Source organism: Scyliorhinus canicula, chromosome 8 (genome assembly GCF_902713615.1).
Source record: "Scyliorhinus canicula chromosome 8, sScyCan1.1, whole genome shotgun sequence".
NCBI classification, from domain to species: domain Eukaryota; kingdom Metazoa; phylum Chordata; class Chondrichthyes; order Carcharhiniformes; family Scyliorhinidae; genus Scyliorhinus; species Scyliorhinus canicula.
Genome location: NC_052153.1, coordinates 5,069,933 through 5,094,224, shown reverse-complemented (window position 1 = coordinate 5,094,224; position 24,292 = coordinate 5,069,933). Strand labels below are relative to the sequence as shown.

At 49.3% G+C, this 24,292-nt stretch overlaps 1 protein-coding gene across 2 annotated transcripts in view; it reads right to left on the bottom strand.

The window, feature by feature from the left end:
• Positions 1 to 22,261, bottom strand: part of megf10 (multiple EGF-like-domains 10) — a 193,852-nt gene extending 171,591 nt beyond the window's left edge. The window contains exon 1 of one of the 2 annotated variants that reach the window (XM_038804066.1): positions 21,964 to 22,261. The gene's annotated coding sequence lies outside the window, so the exon portion shown is untranslated. The remainder of the gene's footprint in view (positions 1 to 21,963) is intronic. The other variant, XM_038804067.1, reaches the window with a different exon arrangement.
• Positions 22,262 to 24,292: the final 2,031 nt, after the last annotated feature.

The following is a 24,292-nucleotide window of genomic DNA, read 5'->3' as shown; positions in this document are numbered from 1 at the left end:
CTCTGTGTTAGCGCGATCCACATTCTCACCGCTCCCTGTGTTAGCGTGATCCACATTCTCACCGCTCCCTGTGTTAACACGATCCACATTCTCACCGCTCCCTGTGTTAGCGCGATCCACATTCTCACCACTCTGTGTTAGCGCGATCCACATTCTCACCGCTCTGTGTTAGCGCGATCCACATTCTCACCGCTCTCTGTGTTAACACGATCCACATTCTCACCGCTCCCTGTGTTAGCGCGATCCACATTCTCACCGCTCTCTGTGTTAGCGCGATCCACATTCTCACCGCTCCCTGTGTTAGCGCGATCCACATTCTCACCGCTCCCTGTGTTAGCGCGATCCACATTCTCACCGCTCCCTGTGTTAACACGATCCACATTCTCACCGCTCCCTGTGTTAGCGCGATCCACATTCTCACCACTCTCTGTGTTAGCGCGATCCACATTCTCACTGCTCCCTGTGTTAGCGCGATCCACATTCTCACCGCTCACTGTGTTAGCGCGATCCACATTCTCACCGCTCCCTGTGTTAGCGCGATCCACATTCTCACCGCTCCCTGTGTTAGCACGATCCACATTCTCACCGCTCTCTGTGTTAACACGATCCACATTCTCACCGCTCCCTGTGTTAGCGCGATCCACATTCTCACCGCTCTCTGTGTTAGCGCGACCCACATTCTCACCGCTCTCTGTGTTAGCGCGACCCACATTCTCACCGCTCTCTGTGTTAGCGCGATCCACATTCTCACCGCTCCCTGTGTTAGCGCGACCCACATTCTCACCGCTCTCTGTGTTAGCGCGATCCACATTCTCACCGCTCCCTGTGTTAGCGCGATCCACATTCTCACCGCTCCCTGTGTTAGCGCGATCCACATTCTCACCGCTCCCTGTGTTAGCGCGATCCACATTCTCACCGCTCCCTGTGTTAGCGCGATCCACATTCTCACCCCTCTCTGTGTTTGCGCAATCCACATTCTCACCGCTCCCTGTGTTAGCGTGATCCACATTCTCACCACTCTGTGTTAGCGCGATCCACATTCTCACCGCTCCCTGTGTTAGCGCGATCCACATTCTCACCGCTCCCTGTGTTAGCGCGATCCACATTCTCACCGCTCCCTGTGTTAACACGATCCACATTCTCACCGCTCCCTGTGTTAGCGCGATCCACATTCTCACCGCTCTCTGTGTTAGCGCGATCCACATTCTCACCGCTCTCTGTGTTAGCGCGATCCACATTCTCACCGCTCTGTGTTAGCGCGATCCACATTCTCACCGCTCTGTGTTAGCGCGATCCACATTCTCACCCCTCCCTGTGTTAGCGCGATCCACATTCTCACCACTCTCTGTGTTAGCGCGATCCACATTCTCACCGCTCCCTGTGTTAACACGATCCACATTCTCACCGCTCCCTGTGTTAGCGCGATCCACATTCTCACCGCTCCCTGTGTTAGCGCGATCCACATTCTCACCGCTCTGTGTTAGCGCGATCCACATTCTCACCGCTCTCTGTGTTAGCGCGATCCACATTCTCACCGCTCCCTGTGTTAGCGCGACCCACATTCTCACCGCTCCCTGTGTTAGCGCGATCCACATTCTCACCGCTCCCTGTGTTAGCGCGATCCACATTCTCACCGCTCTGTGTTAGCGCGATCCACATTCTCACCGCTCTCTGTGTTAGCGCGATCCACATTCTCACCGCTCCCTGTGTTAGCGCGATCCACATTCTCACCGCTCTCTGTGTTAGCGCGATCCACATTCTCACCGCTCTCTGTGTTAGCGCGATCCACATTCTCACCGCTCTCTGTGTTAGCGCGATCCACATTCTCACCGCTCCCTGTGTTAGCGTGATCCACATTCTCACCGCTCTGTGTTAGCGCGATCCACATTCTCACCGCTCCCTGTGTTAGCGCGATCCACATTCTCACCGCTCCCTGTGTTAGCGTGATCCACATTCTCACCGCTCCCTGTGTTAGCGCGATCCACATTCTCACCGCTCCCTGTGTTAGCGCGATCCACATTCTCACCGCTCCCTGTGTTAGCGCGATCCACATTCTCACCGCTCTCTGTGTTAGCGCGATCCACATTCTCACCGCTCTCTGTGTTAGCGCGATCCACATTCTCACCGCTCCCTGTGTTAGCGCGATCCACATTCTCACCGCTCTGTGTTAGCGCGATCCACATTCTCACCGCTCCCTGTGTTAGCGCGATCCACATTCTCACCGCTCTCTGTGTTAGCGCGATCCACATTCTCACCGCTCCCTGTGTTAGCGCGATCCACATTCTCACCGCTCTGTGTTAGCGCGATCCACATTCTCACTGCTCCCTGTGTTAGCGCGATCCACATTCTCACCGCTCCCTGTGTTAGCGCGATCCACATTCTCACCGCTCTGTGTTAGCGCGATCCACATTCTCACCGCTCCCTGTGTTAGCGCGATCCACATTCTCACCGCTCCCTGTGTTAACGCGATCCACATTCTCACCGCTCTCTGTGTTAGCGCGACCCACATTCTCACCGCTCTCTGTGTTAGCGCGATCCACATTCTCACCGCTCCCTGTGTTAGCGCGATCCACATTCTCACCGCTCTCTGTGTTAGCGCGACCCACATTCTCACCGCTCCCTGTGTTAGCGCGATCCACATTCTCACCACTCCCTGTGTTAGCGCGATCCACATTCTCACCGCTCCCTGTGTTAACACGATCCACCGTCTCACCCCTCCCTGTGTTAGCGCGATCCACATTCTCACCGCTCTCTGTGTTAGCGCGATCCACATTCTCACCGCTCTCTGTGTTAGCGCGACCCACATTCTCACCGCTCCCTGTGTTAGCGCGATCCACATTCTCACCACTCCCTGTGTTAGCGCGATCCACATTCTCACCGCTCCCTGTGTTAACACGATCCACCGTCTCACCCCTCCCTGTGTTAGCGCGATCCACATTCTCACCGCTCCCTGTGTTAGCGCGATCCACATTCTCACCGCTCCTTGTGTTAGCGCGATCCACATTCTCACCGCTCCCTGTGTTAGCGCGATCCACATTCTCACCGCTCACTGTGTTAGCGCGATCCACATTCTCACCGCTCCCTGTGTTAGCGCGATCCACATTCTCACCGCTCCTTGTGTTAGCGCGATCCACATTCTCACCGCTCCCTGTGTTAGCGCGATCCACATTCTCACCGCTCACTGTGTTAGCGCGATCCACATTCTCACCGCTCCCTGTGTTAGCGCGATCCACATTCTCACCGCTCCCTGTGTTAGCGCGATCCACATTCTCACCGCTCCCTGTGTTAACACGATCCACATTCTCACCGCTCCCTGTGTTAGCGCAATCCACATTCTCACCGCTCCCTGTGTTAGCGCGATCCACATTCTCACCGCTCTCTGTGTTAGCGCTATCCACATTCTCACCGCTCCCTGTGTTAGCGCGATCCACATTCTCACCGCTCTCTGTGTTAGCGCGATCCACATTCTCACCGCTCTCTTTGTTAGCGCGACCCACATTCTCACCGCTCCCTGTGTTAGCGCGATCCACATTCTCACCGCTCCCTGTGTTAGCGCGATCCACATTCTCACCGCTCTCTTTGTTAGCGCGATCCACATTCTCACCGCTCCCTGTGTTAGCGCGATCCACATTCTCACCGCTCCCTGTGTTAGCGCGATCCACATTCTCACCGCTCCCTGTGTTAGCGCGACCCACATTCTCACCGCTCTCTGTGTTAGCGCGATCCACATTCTCACCGCTCTCTGTGTTAGCGCGATCCACATTCTCACTGCTCCCTGTGTTAGCGCGATCCACATTCTCACCGCTCTCTGTGTTAGCGCGATCCACATTCTCACCGCTCTCTGTGTTAGCGCGACCCACATTCTCACCGCTCCCTGTGTTAGCGCGATCCACATTCTCACCGCTCTGTGTTAGCGCGATCCACATTCTCACCGCTCCCTGTGTTAGCGCGATCCACATTCTCACCAGTCCCTGTGTTAGCGCGATCCACATTCTCACCGCTCCCTGTGTTAGCGCGATCCACATTCTCACCGCTCCCTGTGTTAGCGCGATCCACATTCTCACCGCTCCCTGTGTTAGCGCGATCCACATTCTCACCGCTCACTGTGTTAGCGCGATCCACATTCTCACCGCTCCCTGTGTTAACACGATCCACATTCTCACCGCTCCCTGTGTTAGCGCGATCCACATTCTCACCGCTCCCTGTGTTAGCGCGATCCACATTCTCACCACTCTCTGTGTTAACACGATCCACCGTCTCACCCCTCCCTGTGTTAGCGCGATCCACATTCTCACCGCTCTCTGTGTTAGCGCGATCCACATTCTCACCACTCCCTGTGTTAGCGCGATCCACGGAAAGGATTGCAAAGATGATTCTTGACAGGAGTGAGAGTAACAGGGTAGTTGTTATGGGGGACTTTAACTTTCCAAATATTGACTGGAAATACTATAGTTCGAGTACTATAGATGGGTCAGTTTTTGTGCAGTGTGTGCAGGAGGATTTTCTGACACAGTATGTAGACAGGCCAACAAGGGGCGAGGCCACATTGGATTTGGTACTGGGTAATGAACCCGGCCAGGTGTTAGATTTAGATGTAGGTGAGCACTTTGGTGATAGTGATCACAACTCCGTTATGTTTACTTTAGCAATGGGCAGGGATAGGTATATACCGCAAGGCAAGAATTATAGCTGGGGGAAAGGCAATTATGATGCTATTCGGCAAGATTTAGGATGTATAGGATGGAGAAGGAAACTGCAGGGGATGGGTACAATCGAAATGTGGAGCTTTTTCAAGGAACAGCTACTGCGTGTCCTTGATAAGTATGTACCTGTCAGGCAGGGAGGAAGTTGTCGAGCAAGGGAAACGTGGTTTACTAAGGAAGTTGAAGCACTTGTCAAGAGGAAGAAGAAGGCTTATGTTAGGATGAGACATGAAGGCTCAGTTAGGGCACTTGAGAGTTACAAGTTAGCCAGGAAGGACATAAAAGGGGGAGTTAGGAAGAGCGAGGAGAGGACACGAAAAGTCATTGGTGGATAGGATCAAGGAAAACCCTAAGGCTTTCTATAGGTATATCAGGAACAAAAGAATGACTAGAGTAAGATTAGGGCCAATCAAGGATAGTAGTGGAAAGTTGTGTGTGGAATCAGAGGAGATAGGGGAAGCATTAAATGGATATTTTTCGTCAGTGTTTACACTGGAGAAAGACAATATTGTCGAGGAGAACACTCAGGTTCAGTCGACCAGGCTAGATGGAATTGAGGTTCAAAAGGAGGAGGTGTTAGCAATTTTAGAAAATGTCAAAATAGATAAGTCCCCTGGGCCAGATGGGATTTATCCTAGGATTCTCTGGGAAGCCAGGGAGGAGATTGCAGAGCCTTTGTCCTTGATCTTTATGTCGTCTTTGTCGACAGGAATAGTGCCGGAAGACTGGAGGATAGCAAATGTTGTCCCCTTGTTCAAGAAGGGGAGTAGAGACAACCCTGGTAATTATAGACCTGTGAGCCTTATTTCGGTTGTGGGTAAAATGTTGGAAAAGGTTATAAGAGATAGGGTTTATAATCATCTTGAAAAGAACAAGTTGATTAGCGATACTCAACACGGTTTTGTGAAGGGTAGGTCATGTCTCACAATCCTTATTGAGTTTTTTGAGAAGGTGACCAAACAGGTGGATCAGGGTAAAGCTGTTGATGTGGTGTATATGGATTTCAGTAAGGCGTTTGATAAGGTTCCCCACGGTAGGCTATTGCAGAAAATAAGGAAGTATGGAATTGAAGGTGATTTAGCGGTTTGGATCAGTAATTGGCTAGCTGAAAGAAGACAGAGGGTGGTGGTTGATGGCAAATGTTCATCCTGGAGTTCAGTTACTAGTGGTGTACCGCAAGGATCTGTTTTGGGGCCGCTGCTGTTTGTCATTTTTATAAATGACCTGGAAGAGGGTGTAGAAGGATGGGTTAGTAAATTTGCAGATGACACGAAGGTCGGTGGAGTTGTGGATAGTGCTGAAGGATGTTATAGGATACAGAGCTTATAGATAAGCTGCAGAGCTGGGCTGAGAGGTGGCAGATGGAGTTTAATGCGGAAAAGTGTGAGGTGGTTCACTTTGGAAGGAGTAACAGGAATGCAGAGTACTGCGCTAATGGCAAGATTCTTGGTAGTGTAGATGAACAGAGAGATCTCGGCATCCAGGTACATAAATCCCTGAAAGTTGCCACCCAGGTTAATAGGGCTGTTAAGAAGGCACATGGTGTGCTAGCCTTTATAAGCAGGGGGATTGAGTTTCGGAACCACAAGGTCATGCTGCAGCTGTACATAACTCTGGTGCGGCCACACCTGGAGTACTGCGTGCAGTTCTGGTCACCACATTATAGGAAGGATGTGGAAGCTTTGGAAAGGGTTCAGAGGAGATTTACTAGGATGTTGCCTGGTATGGAGGGAAGGTCTTACGAGGAAAGGCTCAGGGAATTGAGGTTGTTTTCGTTAAAGAGGAGAAGGCTGAGAGGTGACTTAATAGAGACATATAAGATAGTCAGAGGGTTAGATAGGGTGGACAGTGAGAGTCTTTTTCCTCGGATGGTGATGACCAACACGAGGGGACATAGCTTTAAATTGAGGGGTGATAGATATAGGACAGATGTCAGAGGCAGTTTCTTTACTCAGAGAGTAGTAGGGGTGTGGAACGCCCTGCCTGCAATAGTAGTAGACTCGCCAACTTTAAGGGCATTTAAGTGGTCACTGGATAGACATATGGATGAAAATGGAATAGTGTAGGTCAGATAGGCTTCAGATGGTTTCACAGGTCGGCGCAACATCGAGGGCCGAAGGGCCTGTACTGCGCTGTAGTGTTCTATGTTCTATGTTCTATGACACGGGTATAGAAAGTGTTGTTGAAGGAGCCTTGGCGAATTCCTGCACTGATGGTACACACTGCTGCAACCGTGTAAGCCCAGATGTTCCCTCGATCTTGCTGTAGATGGACACAGACTGCTCCAGTACCCGAGGAGTCACAAATGATCCTGAACATTGTGCAACCATAAGCAAACGCAAACATCCCCACATCTGACCTTATATTGGAAGGAAGCTCATTGATGAAGCAGCTGAAGATGGTTGGCCCTCAGGCACTACCCTGAGGAACTCCTGCAATGATATGAGGAGAAGGCAGGAGAATGGGGATGAGAATCATATCAGCCATGATTGAATGGCAGAGCAGACTCGATGGGCCGAGTGGCCTAATTCTGCTCCTGTCGTATGGTCCTGGGACTGAGGTGATTGACCTCCAACAACAAAAACCATCTACCTTTGTGCCAGGTATGATTCCAACCAGCAGAACGTACTCTTCCCCCCCCCCCCCCCCCCCCCCACCCCCACCAAATTAAGTGTTAGCGAGCAGGTTATTGCTGTATTTGCCATTGACGTTACAAAATGTTCACTCACATTCAACATTTTCTACAGTTTGTCTGCGACAGTAACGTGCACCTTACCAAACCTCGTCTTTACACTGGTTATTTCAGAATGCACATATTCCTTTGGAGCGACATCGTATAACCGTGCAAACTGCAAGAGCAAATTCTCAATTTACATTTGAACAGAAACACATAGAGATTTTTTTACAAAAATGAGCCGGGCGGATAAAAATAACCATAGCAGCTGAGCAGAGCGAGTCAATCACACAAACAAGTCAATGCTTTTGAGCTGACTGACTATGCAGGCTGCAGGAATCAGGAGGTTTACGAACAATGGTCACTTTGTGCAGAAGCTTATACTTAGACCTACCTACAGTGTGTCTGGCACCTGCCCTTTTAGTATGGGAATGGGATGGCCCCCTGGTGATAGGTCTGACAGTAATATTTGACATCAAGTATGTTATTCAACACAGCGATGTTGACAATGCACAAAATAGCCTGGCATTTCTATATTCGTGTGCTTAACGATAGCCTAAAAATCACTTTTGCTTCCTAAACGAACTGTGTTGTACCATCTTTACTTATCGGATTCCTCTGCAATTTCCCATTCGGAATGTTGGACTATGCCGGAATCCACGATTACACGTTGAGCGAGTTTATTCCAGACGGGAAGCGTGCCACTTATTCTTTTCTGGCAGAATCTTATTTTAGGTCAGGGAGATTTACAGTTTCACAGCGTGAGGATGTTCCAAGGCATTTTGCAACCAGACAAAGAGTACCTTTGGAAATTTCGCCACTGTTGGAACGTAGGACACGAGGCTGCCAATTTGTGCACAGCAAGATTCCAGAAAAAGCAAAACGATAATCACCAGATAACCTGTTTTGTTGATGTTGGTTGAGGGGTTAAATATTGGGCACAGGATGTAGCAGAGGAAGCCCCTGTCCAAATGTGAGAGCTATAGTGTCATGTCTCATGCAGAAGGCAAACACCTCCAACAGTTCAATGCTCCCTCGGTACTGGCATGATGTCCTGCTGAAGTCTCTGGGGCAGAAATACTCAACAGAGTATGTCCGGGAACTAAGGATGTAATGTATTTCTAAATATCAAGTTGCAGCCTACCATTTGAAATAACCATCAGTTTGTTATTTATCTTGAAAGCAAATATAGGCCGGAATTTTCCGACTGTTCGCTGGCAGAGAGATTCGCTGATCCCGCAGGCAGTGCACCCCTGCCCCGTGGGTTTTCCCGAGGGAGTGGGGTGGCTTCAATGGGGATTTCCATGGACAGCGACAGGAGCAGAGAATCACGACACCAGCGCGCTGCCTCCCGCTGTCGAGGAACACGTGGCTGGGAGACTGGAGAATCCCACCCATAGAATCGTACATCACAGAAGGAGGCCCATTCGGCCCCCCATGCCAATGCCGGCTCTTTGAGAGAGCTATGCAAATAGTCCCAATGCCCATGCTCCCCACCCAATGCCCTGCAAATTTCACCCCTTCCAAAATGCTTTAGAAAGTTACTATCGAACATGCATCCACAACCCAGCCGGGGCAGCGAGTTTAAAAATGAGCAAGACACGTTGCAGCTTTATAGAACCTTAGTTAGGCCGCACTTGGAATGTAGTGTTCAATTCTGGTCGCAACACTACCAGAAGGACGTGGAGGCTTTGGAGAGGGGACAGAAGCGGTTTACTAGGATGTTGCCTGGTATGGAGGGCATTAGCTATGAGGAGAGGTTGAATAAACTCGGTTTGTTCTCACTGGAATGACGGAGATTGAGGGACGACCTGATAGAGGTCTACAAAATTATGAGTGGCAGAGACAGAGTGGATAGTCAGAGGCTTTTTCCCAGGGTGGAAGAATCAATTAGGGGGCATAGGTTTAAGGTGCGAGGGGCAAGGCTTAAAGCAGATATACGAGGCATGTGTTTTTACACAGAGGGTGCTGGGCGCCTGGAAATCGCTGCCGGAGGAGGCAGCTATGACAGTGACTTTTAAGGGACATCTTGACAAATACGTAAATAGGATGGGAAGAGGGATATGGTCCCGGGAGGAAAGGGGAGTTTAGTTTGGATGGGCAGCATGGTCGGTGCAGGCTTGGAGGGCCGAAGGGCCTGTTCCTGTGCTGTACTTTTCTTTGTTCTAACACCATCCCAAATCAGACCAACTCACTGTGTAAAATAATTTCTCCTATGTCTCCTTTGGGTTCTTTTGCAAATTACCTTAAATCTGTCTGTTACTAACCACCCTGGACACATTTCTGCTTATTCACTTCTTGATGATCCATGGTAATATCCATTTCTTAGCCATTGAGTGCACACTTTTTTCAAACAGTATCTTATATGGAAAACCGTCTTTGGACTTTTTCTTTGCAACTGGAAAGATTTTAAATTGGCGGATACTTGCTCAGGGACACTTGCTGTTTACAATATGCGTGAATGTGGGTTTTAAGGTCACGTTACATTGATTGATGTCCACCAACCCCCTAGCAGCAACACAGCTGCAAAGCAAAATCTCAACAACTGTTCCACTCAGGAACAAGGGGGTCTCCTGTCTATAATGTGGCTGGTGGAACGTGGCCCCTGGCTGGGATTAAAGTAACTGAGCACTGAAAATTTATCATAATCCAGGACTGTGCACGGTGTCACTTTGCAACCCTCCCTTTCAGCCACTGGATACATATTCTATTGCTGTCCCTCCATGCTGTTTGTGATGTTGTCTGATTTCAGACTGGAAGAGCCCAGACTTTGTTGCTATCTTTAGATTCCCTTACAATGGACGAGTGTCATGAATAGCTATAATGTGACAGTTCCACCATCTATAGCACCCTTTTATATCAAAGATCAAAACGACATGACATCATTGAGGATCCAATGCTCACTTTGCTATTCACAAGTTACCACTTTATTTAAAGTTAAAGAATCTTCTTTTTCCACTCTGAGAATCTGGGGCCTCCAACAGATATTTGACCACAACAGTGGGAGAAAGCAAGATGAGTAAGGATCTCAGCACAGAGAGTTCACAAGGCTTTGCATGTGCCCCTCCCGATAAAACGGGATTTTTACATTCTAGAATGCATTGACACAACCTTTATTAATACCAGAAACTGGAGATCACACAAAAAAAATAGTCTTTATTGTCACAAGTAGGCTCACATTATCACTGCAATGAAGTTCTGTGAATATCCCCTAGTCGCCACATCCTGGCACCTGTTCGGTTAGACAGGGGGAGAATTCAGAATGTCCAATTCACCTAACAAGCAACGTCTTTTGGTGCTTGTGGGAGGAAACTGGAGCACCCGGAGGAAACCCACGCAGACACGGGGAGGACGTGCAGACTCCGCACAGACAGTGACCCAAGCCGGGAATCGAACCTGGGACACTGGCGCTGTGAAGCAACAGTGCTAACCACCGTGCTACCGTGCTGCCCGTAAATTGGGCCCTTGCTGAAATGTGAATGATTTTTGGTAGAATTATTGCATAAGAGATGTATTTGATACCAGAACTCCATCCTTTGAAGCCGGTCTTAGCACTTCTGCCATCTCCGTGGCAATTTAGCATGGCCAATCCACCCAACCCTCACATCTTTGGACTGTGAAGGAAACCGGAGCACCCGGAGGAAACCCACGCAGACACGGGGAGAACGTGCAGACTCTGCACAGACAGTGACCAAACCGGGAATTGAACCTGGGACCCTGGAGCTGTAAAGCAACTGTGCTAACCACTGTGCTACCGTGCTGCCCAAATCTTTTGGGAGTATTTCTGCTACGACGTGAAGCAGAAATAATAACGTTTGTTCGTAAGTGTTGGCATTTTGCAACCATTCCACAGCACCTGCAGCGAATAATAATCATTTCCAATTATTTTAATTAAAAAAAACACTGCGCCTGATGGCCTTTTCCAAAAGAGTGAATAATTAAAGTCCATTTTAGCAGGACTAATATTCATGCCTTGCAGCTTGTTTCTCATTTTAAGCTCACTTTGTGTTGCATTGAGGACTTCTAGAGAGTGTTGCAAATAAAAGTCCTTTCTTAAATTCTTGTCACGGTTCGAATGCGGGTAACTTTCAAAGACTCTCAATAAAGCTTGGAGTGCAGCTTGTTTTTGTTTTAAAGAAAGTTGTCTTGCATTGAATAAACACAGCCTGTCTGGTTCTGCTGTCAGCTAGAGACAGCTTTGTGTTCACCTGATACACTCAGCTGAGCTCCACACGAGTGACCAGGTTTCCAGGAAAGTTTCTTGGTGATGTCACACGGAAAACAAACTGGCCTCCCAAAACCGATTGCGAATATGTTGACAAATCTATCACCCATTCAGCTCTTTTTTCTAGCTCTGAAACATGGAAAAAAAAGTTAAGCCCCAAACTCTCTGGATTATGTATTTAAAGGAACCAAATTAAAGCAAACTACCTTTATAAAAAGACTGAAAATTTAACAAAAGCAAGTTCAAAACACCACCACAAAACATGGGAACAAACGCAATCTGTCTGTTCAATAGGGATTTATCTGGAAATGCGAAGGGGCAAACAGGATTGAATCCAAATCTCAATTAAATTATCTTCAGAGTAAAATAAAAGTGACATCTCCAATAATCAATAAACCTTTCAGTTCTTAAATCCTTATTTTTAATAAATTTAAAGTACCCAATTATTTTTTTCCCAATTAAGGGCCAATTTAGCGTGGCCAATCCACCTAACCTGCACATCTTTGGGTTGTGGGGGCGAAACCCACGCAAACACGGGGAGAATGCGCAAACTCCACACGGACAGTGAGCCAGAGCCGGGATAGAACCATAGTGCTAACCACTGTGCCGCCATACCGCCCAGTTCTTAAATCCTATCTTATGGAAGATACTGCATGTGTATAAAAGCAAAATTTGAATTAAGCAAACAGAGATGAAAGTGTTCGAGTCCATTGATGCAGAGATTAAAATGGGCAACATTTCAGAGCTATTCACTGCATATGACCAGAAGTCCAAAGCTTTTAAGTAGCTTACAGCTTTAGACATAGACATTACTTTTGTTATGGATATGATATGATCAAATACCGCTTCTCCTTTTGTGGTGGACAGACCAAACCTTATTCATTCAGCATCTTCCAGCTTCACGTCGTGTCAAGTCAATGATGTGACTGGTCTGCATGTGATGAATAGCGAAATTTAGAACATTCTCAACCCATCCTTTACCCTGTTTAGGTGCTTGCAAAACTATAACTGGGGTTTCTGGTCTCTTACTGAATGAGCAATTATTTAAGTACCAATGCTACTCAGAAATGACATGGAACTCTGCTTGCTGTATAATCACATATTGCACGCAGACACACTCACGATGAGTAGCAAGGCACTTTAAATAAATCTACTGGCCACTTTTAGTTTTGAGAACACCAGCCTCCCTTCAGGCTGCCAAGTTGAGTGTGACCACAACTGCCGTGCATTACCCACCAGCCGTTAATAATGCCTCCTTTGTACTGCCGTCACATGAACACTCCTAGCGCAATGATTATTTTCACTTCAGGCTCATTGTGCGAAGCAAGCTTTCACATCGACCAATTCCACCGAGCTCGCTCCAGCAGCATCACTATGACTAAAATGTTTTCGCCCCGTGGCATGCAACAGCTGAGCAGAGCATTTTATGGTTTCAAAAATCCCTGTGCAGTGTTGGTTTTATTTTGTTTTAAATTTCCCCGTCCCAACCTATCCCTGAACAGTTTGAAATGGTCACTCTGCACATCAACATCTGCATGGGCGCATGATTTTTGTTTCAATAGGCAACTGCCCCAGTTTGCAAACTTTAAGAAAAGTTGCTGAAGCAATACATGGAAAGCAAAAAAGCGACTTACATTTTAAATATATGCCAGTGCACCACCCTAAGTTCAAAATAAAAAAAGAGTTGTTTATTGCTGAGTACTTGTGGGGCGGCATGTGGCGCAGTGGTTAGCACTGGGACTACGGCGTTGAGGACCCGGGTTCGATCCCGGCTCTGGGTCACTGTCCGTGTGGAGTTTGCACATTCTCCCTGTGTCTGCGTGGGTTTCACCCCCACAACCCAAAGATGTGCAGGGTAGGTGGATTGGCTACGCTAAATTGCTCCTTAATTGGAAAAAAATAATTGGGTATTCTAAATTTATTTTTTAAAAATTACTGAGTAATTGCTAGTCAAGTGTTAACTAATTTGGTGTGGTACAAAATGACAGGGGAAAAAAGCAGTTTTGCGAAGACATTAATTTAAAAAAGTTATTTTTTGCCCCTCCCATTCCACAATTGGGATTAAAAAGGCCTGATGTTAAGCAGTGATTGATGTATCATACCAGTTATCAGTGAGATGTTTCAGAACAGCAGTTCGTCTCAAACCAGAAACCAGAAAGCTGCAGGCAGCTCAAACCAATTGTTTATCATTTCAAATCATATTCAGCTGTCGCATTCTGTCTGAATGCAGAGGAGTTTCTGCGGTGCAATGCTTGCTCTAACTAACACAAACATCGAAGCCAAGCAGGCCGATATCCTCGTACAACTCCATTCTGGTGAGAAACTGGCTCAGAAGGCACTCAATCTGTTGCGGTTTGATGGGCATTTTTAAATTCAGAACGGGCTCTTCTTGTGTAACAAGAGAGCAGATGATGCCCATTCGCTTTGCCCAATGTTAAGTTAGCTCCCACAACAGCAGAGCAAGCTTGTTTTAAATTTCTTAGACTCAGTGGGCTGTCCTCTCACCTTAAGGTCAGAAAGTCATGGCTGACTCCAAAGGGCAGCACCGCGGCACAGTGGTTAGCACTGCAGTCTCACAGCTCCAGGGACCCAGGTTCAATTCCGACCTCGGGTGGTTGTCTGTGTGGAGTCTGCACTTTCTCCCCGTGTCTGCGTGGCTTTCCTCCAGGTGCTCCTTTTTTCAAAAATAGAATTTACAGTACAGAAGGAGGCCATTCGGCCCATCGAGTTTGCACCGGCCCTTCGAAAGAGCACTGAGGCCACGCCTCCACCCTATCCCTGTAACCCAGTAATCTCACCTAACCTTTTTTGGACAAGAAGGGCAATTTAGCATGGCCAACCCACCAAACCTGCACATCTTTGGTCTGTGGGAGGAAACCGGAGCACCCGGAGGAAACCCATGCAGACACGGGAAGGACGTGCAGACTCCGCACAGACAGCGACCCAAGCCGGGAATCGAACCTGGGGACCCTGGAGCTGTGAAGCAACAGTGCTAAGCACTGTGCCACCCACTTTCCTCCCACAGTCCAAAGATGTGCTGGTTAGGTGGATTGGCCATGCTAAACTGCCCCTTAGCGTCCAAAAGGTTAGGTAGGGTTACTGGGTGACAGTGATAGGGTGGAGACGTGGGCTTAAGTAAGGTGCTCTTTCCAATGGCTGGTGCGGACTTGATTGGCCGAATGGCCTCCTTCTGCGCTGTAGGGATTCGATGGGATTCTATGTCTTGAGCATGTGACCCAGGTTTGCACTCCATTGCAGTACTGAGGGAGTTCTGCACTGTCAGCGGTGCTGCCTTTTGGATGCTGTTAATCCAAGGCCCAAACTGTTCTCTTAGAGGCAGGCCTGAAAGATGCCCGGGCACTATTTTGAAGTAGAGCTGAGGGTTTCTATCTGGTGTCCAGGCCAATCTTTATCCCTCAATCAGCATTGTTGAAACAGATCCTCTGGTTATAAAAGGATATGATGGTGTCACGTTATTGTTACTGGACTAGTAGTTCACAGACCCAGACCCCGGGACATGGGTTCAAATCTTACTTTAACTGGTGGAATTAAAATTTGGTTATTCAGTAGGAAAATAAAAGTCTGGAATTGGTGAGAAGTGTAACTGCCTGGATTCGAACATGCGTGAGGAAAGCCCAATGGATCTTGAATGCATCTCCTCAACCACTGGGCCACAACATGGTGACATGGAAGCATCACTGATTGTCCTAGAATCCTGTCTGGTTCACTTTAGGGAAGGAAATCTGCCGTCCTTACCCAGTCTGGTCTACATGTGATTCCAGGGCCGGGATTCTCCCTCCTGGGGACTAAGTCCCCGCGCCGGCGGGAAAACCAGCACCAACCACTCCGGCGTCAACAGCCCCCGAAAGTAAGTAATTCTCCGAAATTTTGGGGGCGAGGGGATGCCGGAGGGGTTGGCGCCACTCCAGCCGGCGCCAAAGGGACGGGTTTGCACATGCGCAGAACGACTGGCGTGATCTCACGCATGCGCGGACCGGCCAGCGTATTTCTGCGTATGCGCAGGGGGTTCTCTTCTCCGCGCCGGCCCCCGGGCAATATGGCGGAGCCCTACGGGGCCGGCGCAGAGGGAAGAAGTGCCCCCATGGAGCAAGCCCGCCTGCAGATCGGTGGGCCCCGTTCGCGGGCCAGGCCACTAGGGGGCGCCCTGGGGACAGATCCCCTCACCCCCCCCCCCTACCCCCCCCCCCCCCCCCCCCCCGAGGACCACCCCCGCATACTCACCTGCCGGGTCCCGCCGTGCATGAGGTGAGTAATTCTCGCCGGCAGGACTGGCCAAAACTGGACGGCCGCATGGCCCATTGGGGCCCGGAGAATCGCCGGGGGGGGGGGGGGGGGGGGGGGGGAAGACCGGTGTGGCGGGAATCCCACCACCGCCCGAAAATCAGGCCGGAGAATATGGCAGCCGGCATCGGGGAGGAGGGGAGGGGGGGGGGGGGGGGGGGGGGGGATCCCGACCCAGATCACGGTTGACTCTTATCTGCTCTCTGAAATTCCCTGCACCCTCAACAGGAATTCAGGACGCAGAACAAATGCTGGCCATTCCACATCACGTGAAAGAATTTTTATAAATCCCATCGCTATTTCTTGGATTTTTTTGCCGCTGCATTTCCTGACATTGCAACAGCGTCTGCACTTCAAAAAGCACCAATTTGGCTGAAAAATAGGATGTCCTGGGTCGATGAAGGTTGCTATGGAAATGCAATTCTTTTTCTCCAGTACAGTGCGAGGGGCAGTCACCTGGAATTTACCACACTGCCACTCCAGATTGTGGAGGTTGGTGAGCTCAGTTGTTTAGGTGGCAACGGTGTGGTGCTAAGTGATGCCAATGGCATGGGTTCAATCTCTGTGCCAGCTGTGATAGCTCAAGGAGACCTACCAGCTTGCCTTGCCCCATGCTTGATGTGGTAACCCTCAAGCTACGTAACCATGTGTCTCTCACTTATAGAGAGTGAGGCCTACGTCACAAGGATTATGGATAATTACCTTGCTTTGGACCAGTAGGAAATGAATTTTGCATGACCAGATCCCACACCTAAACTACAAAGAATATTTGTGGCTGGAATGGAATTCTCCAGCCATTGGGAATTTCTATTCCCACTGGCAGCACACCGGTTTCCCGGCGGCTTGAGGTGTCTTCAATAGGAAATCCCATTGACAAGCAGCGGGAGTAAAGAATCCCACCGCCAGTGAACGTTGTGCTTCCGAAAAACACGCGGTGGAGGGACCGGAGAACCTGTCCTCTATTGGCTCACACACTATTCAGGTGGCCAGTTAATCCCTTGCATATACTAAGTATTGCTGAAAAAAGAGACAAGCTGTCAAAGCATTTCATCTTGGGACTCATCAGGACAGACTTGCAAGAATACCAAATCTCAAAGGGGACAACAATTATACTGCATAAGAGAGGTTGGCAGAGGTGTTGCCATGGAGAATACCCCAGGGGACAGTTAACTGCCAAGCTTTTGTTTAAATGCAATCCAGGCAAGTCAGCTCTGATGTGTCAGGGCACCGCCATGAGGAATGAACCAGGGAATGACTGCCCCCCCCACCACCCCCTACCAGCTAATCTGTTTTGGTGATGCTGATCGAGGGATAAATATAGGCCGTTAAAGGGGCTGCTGGAAGTAGCCAGCAAGAAGGTACATCTGTCAATGCAACTCACTTCTGTCCCTCCAGGCTCCATTGTGCTATTACAGCTCCTGCCTGTCCATGATAGGCACCATCGATTCTACGCTCCGCTACACCCCTCCCCAAACTCCAAATCTCCACCTGGGTCGCTAGGATCACAGCCACAATTGGTCAACTAGCTCTGGGACATTTGAGAATGGCTCCAGCTCACTGGGATTATGCTGAGGAAGCCCAAGGCCCAATTTTGGACACACCTCCCTGTCTAACACATGCTTACCATTCCAGCCTGAAAACAGATAGAAATCTTGCAACGGTGATGGTGAGCCTTCTTTTGGAGAGCTGCGGTCCATATAGTGTAGACACACCATCAGTGCTTTAGGAATCATGGGTGGGATTCTATCAGCCCGCGCCGGGCTGGAGAATCGCCGGGCCGGGCGCGTATGGCGCAACGCCGCCCCGACGCCGGTCTGCTGATTCTCTGGAGTGTGGAGAATAGGCGCCATTGGCGCCGGCGCAATCGGCACGCCGTTGGGGGGGGGCACGTAGAGCGGCCCCCAACGTGCCGCTCTACGTGCCCCCACCCCCCCCCCCCCCGCAATTCTCCACCTGGGATAGGCCGAGCGGCTGTAAAAACATTCCGAGACCCGCCAGCGACGTCCACGTGTGGTCTTACCCGGCGGAACCTCGGCGTGCATCCATCTGGGGGCGGCCTGTTTTGGGAAGGGGGGGGCGACCCCCGGCGGGGGGCCTGTGGTGTGGCCTAGCCCGCGATCGGGGCCTACCGTTCCGTGCCAGCCCCTGTAGCCCTATGTATGTTGCGTCGGGCCTGGCGCGGAGAACGGAGCCACCGAGCATGCGCGCAATCGGGCCAGTCCCACTGCCACTGCCGCTGGTCCCACTGCGCAGACCCACGGCGCCCCTCTGACGCTGGGATGGGCAGCTGGAGCGGCGTGGCTCACTCCAGTGCCGTGCTGTCCCCCTGTCGGGGTCTGAATTGCTGCTCCTGAGGGCATATTGACGCCGTCGAGAAACCCGACAGCGTTTACGACGGCATCGACATTTAGCCTCAGGATCAGAGAATCCCGCCCAGAGTTCCAGGATTTTGACCCACCAACAATGACGACACAGCAGAATATTGCCAAGTCAGGTTGGTACTTGACTCGGAGGGGAACTTGGTGCTCCGACGTATGTGCTGCTGTTATTCCCGGTGGGGAGATGTAAAGGGTTTGTCAAAGTATTATGTCGGCTAAGACTTAACAACTGCTAATACTTAAATGGACCTATGTGCATTTAAAAAAAATAATTGTGCACTTTCCTTCTCGCTCTCAATTCTTTTCGTGTGAAATATCCATGTTTTCCGTGAGACAATATTCTTAGCGCGCGATCTAACTGAATCGTAACAGAGTCCAGGGACGAGCATGTTTAGCCGGGTGTTTCCCAGCAGGCGCAGTACCGAGAACAAGCACACTATCCACCGGAACTCTGGTTCAATTCTGGGCCTCAGCGGGGAACTCCCTGGCGAGGCCGCACATAGCCCTGTTTCCTGCACTGAGGGGTTCTCTACCGCCCTGATGAAACTCCCGAACCCTCCAAAGCCCCAACTCACCCATAAGGGGGTCCCACACCCACCCACACAAACCCCTGGGTCCAATCACCGGCACTGGGGAAATGTCAGCCTAGCACCCTGGTAGCCCCACCAGCTGGCAGTGCCACCTGGGAATCTTGGGAGTGCCAGGCTGGCACCCAGGTGGCACTGCTAGGTGCCAGTGCCAGGGTGCCCAGGTGGCACCAACAGTGCCAGGGTGCTACCCTGCCAATTGGCAAGCACCTTGGGGCCTCTGATCCACTGGGAGATCCCCACGAGTGCCATTTCATCTGGTCCCCGTTTATGGAGACCGACCCTGAATGGCGTTCGCCCGTGGTCTTTGAGCCGAAGGAGATAGATCCCAGGACCTTGGTAGGTGCATATTAGAGCGAGTAGCTGTCTCACTTTAATATGCAAAGTTTCAAAATAGTGACCCCACCCACAATTGGCAGGTTCCAGATTGTGTTAGATCTCACGAGGCGTGGCAAGCCTGGTAGATCCCAGAAGAGGGATCTGCCGGCATCTACCGCACTACCTTTCAGGAGCAACGCAGCCGGTAGATCGCGTCCTCTGCCACACAAATAATTCTGCCTTTGTAAGCTTTTCTCTTTGCTGTCACAACAACTTATGTTTATACAGCATCTTTAATTTATTAAAATGTTCCAAAGCATTTCACAAGAGCAGGGGCATTTGACACCGAGACACATAAGGATATAGAAGAGGCCAAAGAGTTCAGTTTGAAGCAGCGTCTCAAAAGGAGGAGAATGGGGTAGAGAAATGGAGAGGTTGAGGGAGAGAATTCCAGAGCTAATGGTGATTGGTTCGCCGAACTAAAACCCACACCTTCATTGAAACACCCAAACACCGTAATCCAAAATATTCTTGGTGGCATTTGCAAACTCGAGAACCACAGTGAGCAACATTACAAATTCAAAAACTTCACAAGCAAACGTGTAATTTTACAAACACTACAGTCATTTATAAATGAAAAATTGAGCAGAATGCTTTACTATTGCCATGACAACCGATGGCATTGCACTGATCCCAGTCATCAATAAATCACAACGATCAGATTTTCACAAATATGACCAAAATCTAAAATGTGTTTTCTTCTTAATAAACCTGCGCAATAAATAATAAGAGTAAACTGAACATTGGTGTGGTTTAGCAAGAAAAACAACAGTGAAAGACCTCTGAAGATGCTCAGTAACCACTAAGTCAGTTAGTTGGTGGGAATTGGCTTTTGTTTCCCCCAATCCAAGCCCTAAACTCACCACAACTTCTATTCTATACCCAACTCTACTTTCTAGCAACCTCCAACTCCTCCCCTTACCACTCACCCTAATGCGAAACTTACCAACCTCTGGCCCCTAATTCCTAACGCAATTCCCTACCCTAACCTCCACCCGTATACCTTCCCCTAATCACGACTACAAACCCAACCCTCCCGTTTTCTGCCGACACCTAATCAATTCCATCGCTGCAAATTTCAACTCTTAGCCCAGCTTCAAAACTTAGTGCAAACCCAACCATTAACCCGAGCCCAAACCACTAACACAAAGCCCAAGCCTAACCATTAACCCTGGCCCAAACCACTAGCACAAAGCCCAAAACTAACCATTAACTATGGGCAAACCTCTAGCCCAACCATTAATCCTAGCCCAAACCCAATCATAAACCTCCAGCGCAAAGCCCAAAACTAACCATTAACCATGGCCAAACCTCTAGCCCTAGCCTACCCATTAACCCTAGCCCAAACCTCTAGCTCAAACGCAACCATTAACCCTATCCCAAACCACTTGTACAAAGCCCAAAACTAACCATTAACCATGGCCAAACCTCTAGCCCAAGTCCAACCATTAACCCTCGCCCAAGCCTTTAGCGCAAAGCCCAAACCCAACCATCAACCCTTGCCCAAGCCTCTAGCGCAAAGCTCAAACCTAACCATTAACCCTAGCCCAAACTAAACCATTAACTCTAGCGTAAACTGAACCATTACCCCTAGCCCAAACCACTAACGCCAAGCCCAAGCCTAACCATTAATCCAAGCCCAAACCTCTAGCGCAAAGCGCAAAACTAAGGGTAAACCCTAGCCCAAACCCAACTGTTAACCATAATCATAATCTCTAGCCCAAACCCACCCATTAAACATAACCCTTACCTCTAGCCCAAACCCAACACTTAGCTCACATTCCAACCTCTAGTCAACCTGAGCATGAACCCTAATGCCAAGCCCAAGTTAGCCTGGTGCCAGCTCCTGAACTCCAATCCCCAGCCTCCCCCTGTACCGAAAGCCCCCTGCCGACAGAGGGGGAATGGTGCAGGGATCACTGGCATGTTTAATGAGGATTATTTTACAGCAGAATAAATCGCGCGCATCGCTGGAGACCGTCCACCAACTTGTCTTCAGAAAAAAGTGCAACAGTTTGCACACTCATGATGTCAGAGGTCAGTGAACTTTGTCCACTTTTCTGGCACACACTTGGTGGGGGGCGCGCGCACGAGGGAGAGGATGACTCCCCGGGCACGCGCATGCCAAGTTCATTCCCCCTTGTTCTGAAATTGAATGTCCCAAACCCTTACAATAGAGGTTTAATTATTGTTGCAATTCCAGTTATTTAATTCCCAATTATTTCTTGCAGACAATAATAATAACAAGTCCCCCACCTTCCCAGCCCAGCCCAAGCCCTTCTGCAAAGTAGTGAGATTTCAAATGAAGATTGTTACATTGAAGAAGTGATGGGTTAACAGCAACTCTGGTGTTTGAAGACTTGTTTTTGGGGGGGGGGGGGCAAAACAATTTAAAAAGGCAAAAAACTTTCTTCCCTCTCCCCCAATATGTTTTTCTTGACTATCGACAGTAAAAGACACGATTCCTTCAATCTGATAGCCAGGTCCAGCGCTTTATCGCTGTCCAGATGTTGATTTAATTGATTTCAGTCTGTTATTGCTAACCCGCGAAAAACTGAAACATCTGTACATCCCAGGAGAGCACCTTCCCCTCTGTTTGAAACTTCCTTCCCACCGCTGTGAGGGTTTCCACTTCGGGATTTAAAACTTCAGTAAAAGAACAACATTAAACATTTACTGGAGGGCAGTTCAAAGTACACTGTGGGAGAACCCTTACCTCGACATGAGCGGTTTGCTGTGTGCTTGTTGAGAGTTGAGTTTCTACTTGTTACTCAGCCAGCTCCGTGCAATTTAATCCTTTATTCTGCTCTGCAAACCCACCCGCAGAAGTTTGATCACAAGGCTGGTGTTTGGTCGGGGGAGAGGGGCCGTTCATCTGGCTCTATTCAACTCCTTGTGCTTCGCTTTCTCCTCCTGCCACCAGAGAGTGTTTTTGCAGATTTGATTTGAACCGTCCTGTCTCTTTCAATGAAACTTGTGTTCCTCTGGCGAACGGGGACTTCCCCCCCAGCAGCTCACCAGCGCCAGATTCACGCCAGTGGCATCGCCTTTCCTTAACAGGACCAGTGAGGGGAACACTGGGTTTTCATTGACCTGAATGAAATGAAATGAAAATCTCTTACTGTCACAAATAGGTTACTGTGAAAAGCCCCTAGTCTCCACATTCCGGTGCCTGTTCGGGGGGCTGGTACGGGAATTGAACCGTGCTGCTGGCCTGCCTTGGTCTGCTTTCACAGCCAGCGATTTAGCCCTGTGCTAAACCAGCCCACCATCTAACAGGGGACTAAAACCCGAAGAGAAAGTGACCACCTTTTCAACACAACTAAATTATAAACCAGAGGAACCACAGAATTCCTACAGTACAGAAGAGGACCATTCGGCCCATCGAGTCTGCACCGACTTCAAAAGAACGCCCCACCTCAGCCCAATCCTTCGCCCTATCCCCGTAACCTAACTTGTACTTCCCTAGACACTAAGGGCAATTTTAGCAGGACCAATCCCCCTAACCTGCACATCTTGGGACTGTGGGAGGAAACCGGAGCACCCGGACCAATCCCCCTAACCTGCACATCTTGGGACTGCGGGAGGAAACCGGAGCACCCGGACTAATCCCCCTAACCTGCACATCTTGGGACTGTGGGAGGAAACCAGAGCACCCGGAGGAAACGCACGCAGACACGGGGAGGACGTGCAGACTCCGCACGGACAGTCACCCGAGGCCGGAATTGAACCCGGGTCTCTGGCACTGTGAGGCAGCAGTGCTAAGCAGTCTGCCACCATGCCTCCCACCTTCATCAAACTTCCCCAAACTAAAATATGTATATGAAATGAAAATCGCTTATTGTCACAAATGAAGTTACTGTGAAAAGCCCCTAGTCGCCACATTCCGGCACCTGTCCGGGGAGGCTGGTATGGGAATTGAACCATGCTGCTGGCCTGCCTTGGTCTGCTTTCAAAGCCAGTGATTTAGCCCTGTGCTAAGTATCCAGCCTCCTGTTGTTCTTGTGCCCCATGGTCGCAGAAAAGTACCAGCAGATACCACATACTCAACGAGGCGACGCACCCAAGGCAAGGGTCACCAACTGATATACTGCTTTTATCTGGATCTATAGGTAACCAGGTTGCCATTCATCTGATTTTAAGGCTCCATGAAAGACTGTTACCGCTTACACTTACCCTTTAAAAAACAAACCCCTTGAACACGTATCATGAATCACCCTGGATGTTGCGGCCATAATAAAGTGTAGCAATTGGTGCTCAGTGTTTGTTAAGGAGTAAATCAGACAACCATGTTCCAGCACCTACACACACAAAGTTAAATGTGGAAATCAGGGGCAGGATTCTCCGGTCCCCTTGCCGCGTGTTTCTCAGAGGCGCGCCGTTCGCTGACAGCGAGATTCTATACTCCCGCTACTTGTCAATGAGATTTCCCATTGAAGCCACCGGGAAACCCGTTGGCGGGAGTGCACTGCAGGCGGGAAAAGCGAATCACAACAGCTGGAGAAGTCCAGCCCAGCTGTCTGAGTTGCTCAATCCTCCCCAGCTTAGCACACCAATACTTAACTGGGAGACGCTCAGCAATCAAACACATGGAAAGGCATGAAGTACATGGGTGATAGATACTTACTAAACTTACCAGAACAAGTTAGGGTTCTCCAGTGTACCTTTTTAAAGGAATTAGACCATGTTGACAGATAACCACCATGGTACTGAAAATGAATATTAACAAGTGTGGAATCTCATTGCTTCAGCTTTGAATTATTGGTGGAAATTTATTTTTTTGAATTAAAAATCTTTTGGTTGTGTCTTTTTGTCTCTCTCAATCCCATCTTTTGTTGCCTGTCTTTATTTTGATTTCTGTACCTGATTTTGCAAAAAATCTAACCGAAAGCTTCCTGGTTTAGACTCCCCAAGTCTCAGTAAGGATTCTTCAATTGGATTGGTTTAGAAAACTCCCCAGTGCTTGCTCGATTCCCATAAGTCCCAGTGTGCAGCAGTGTTGCAGATTTCTAATCACAGCGAGTTCCAGCGCATGAGCCCTTCGG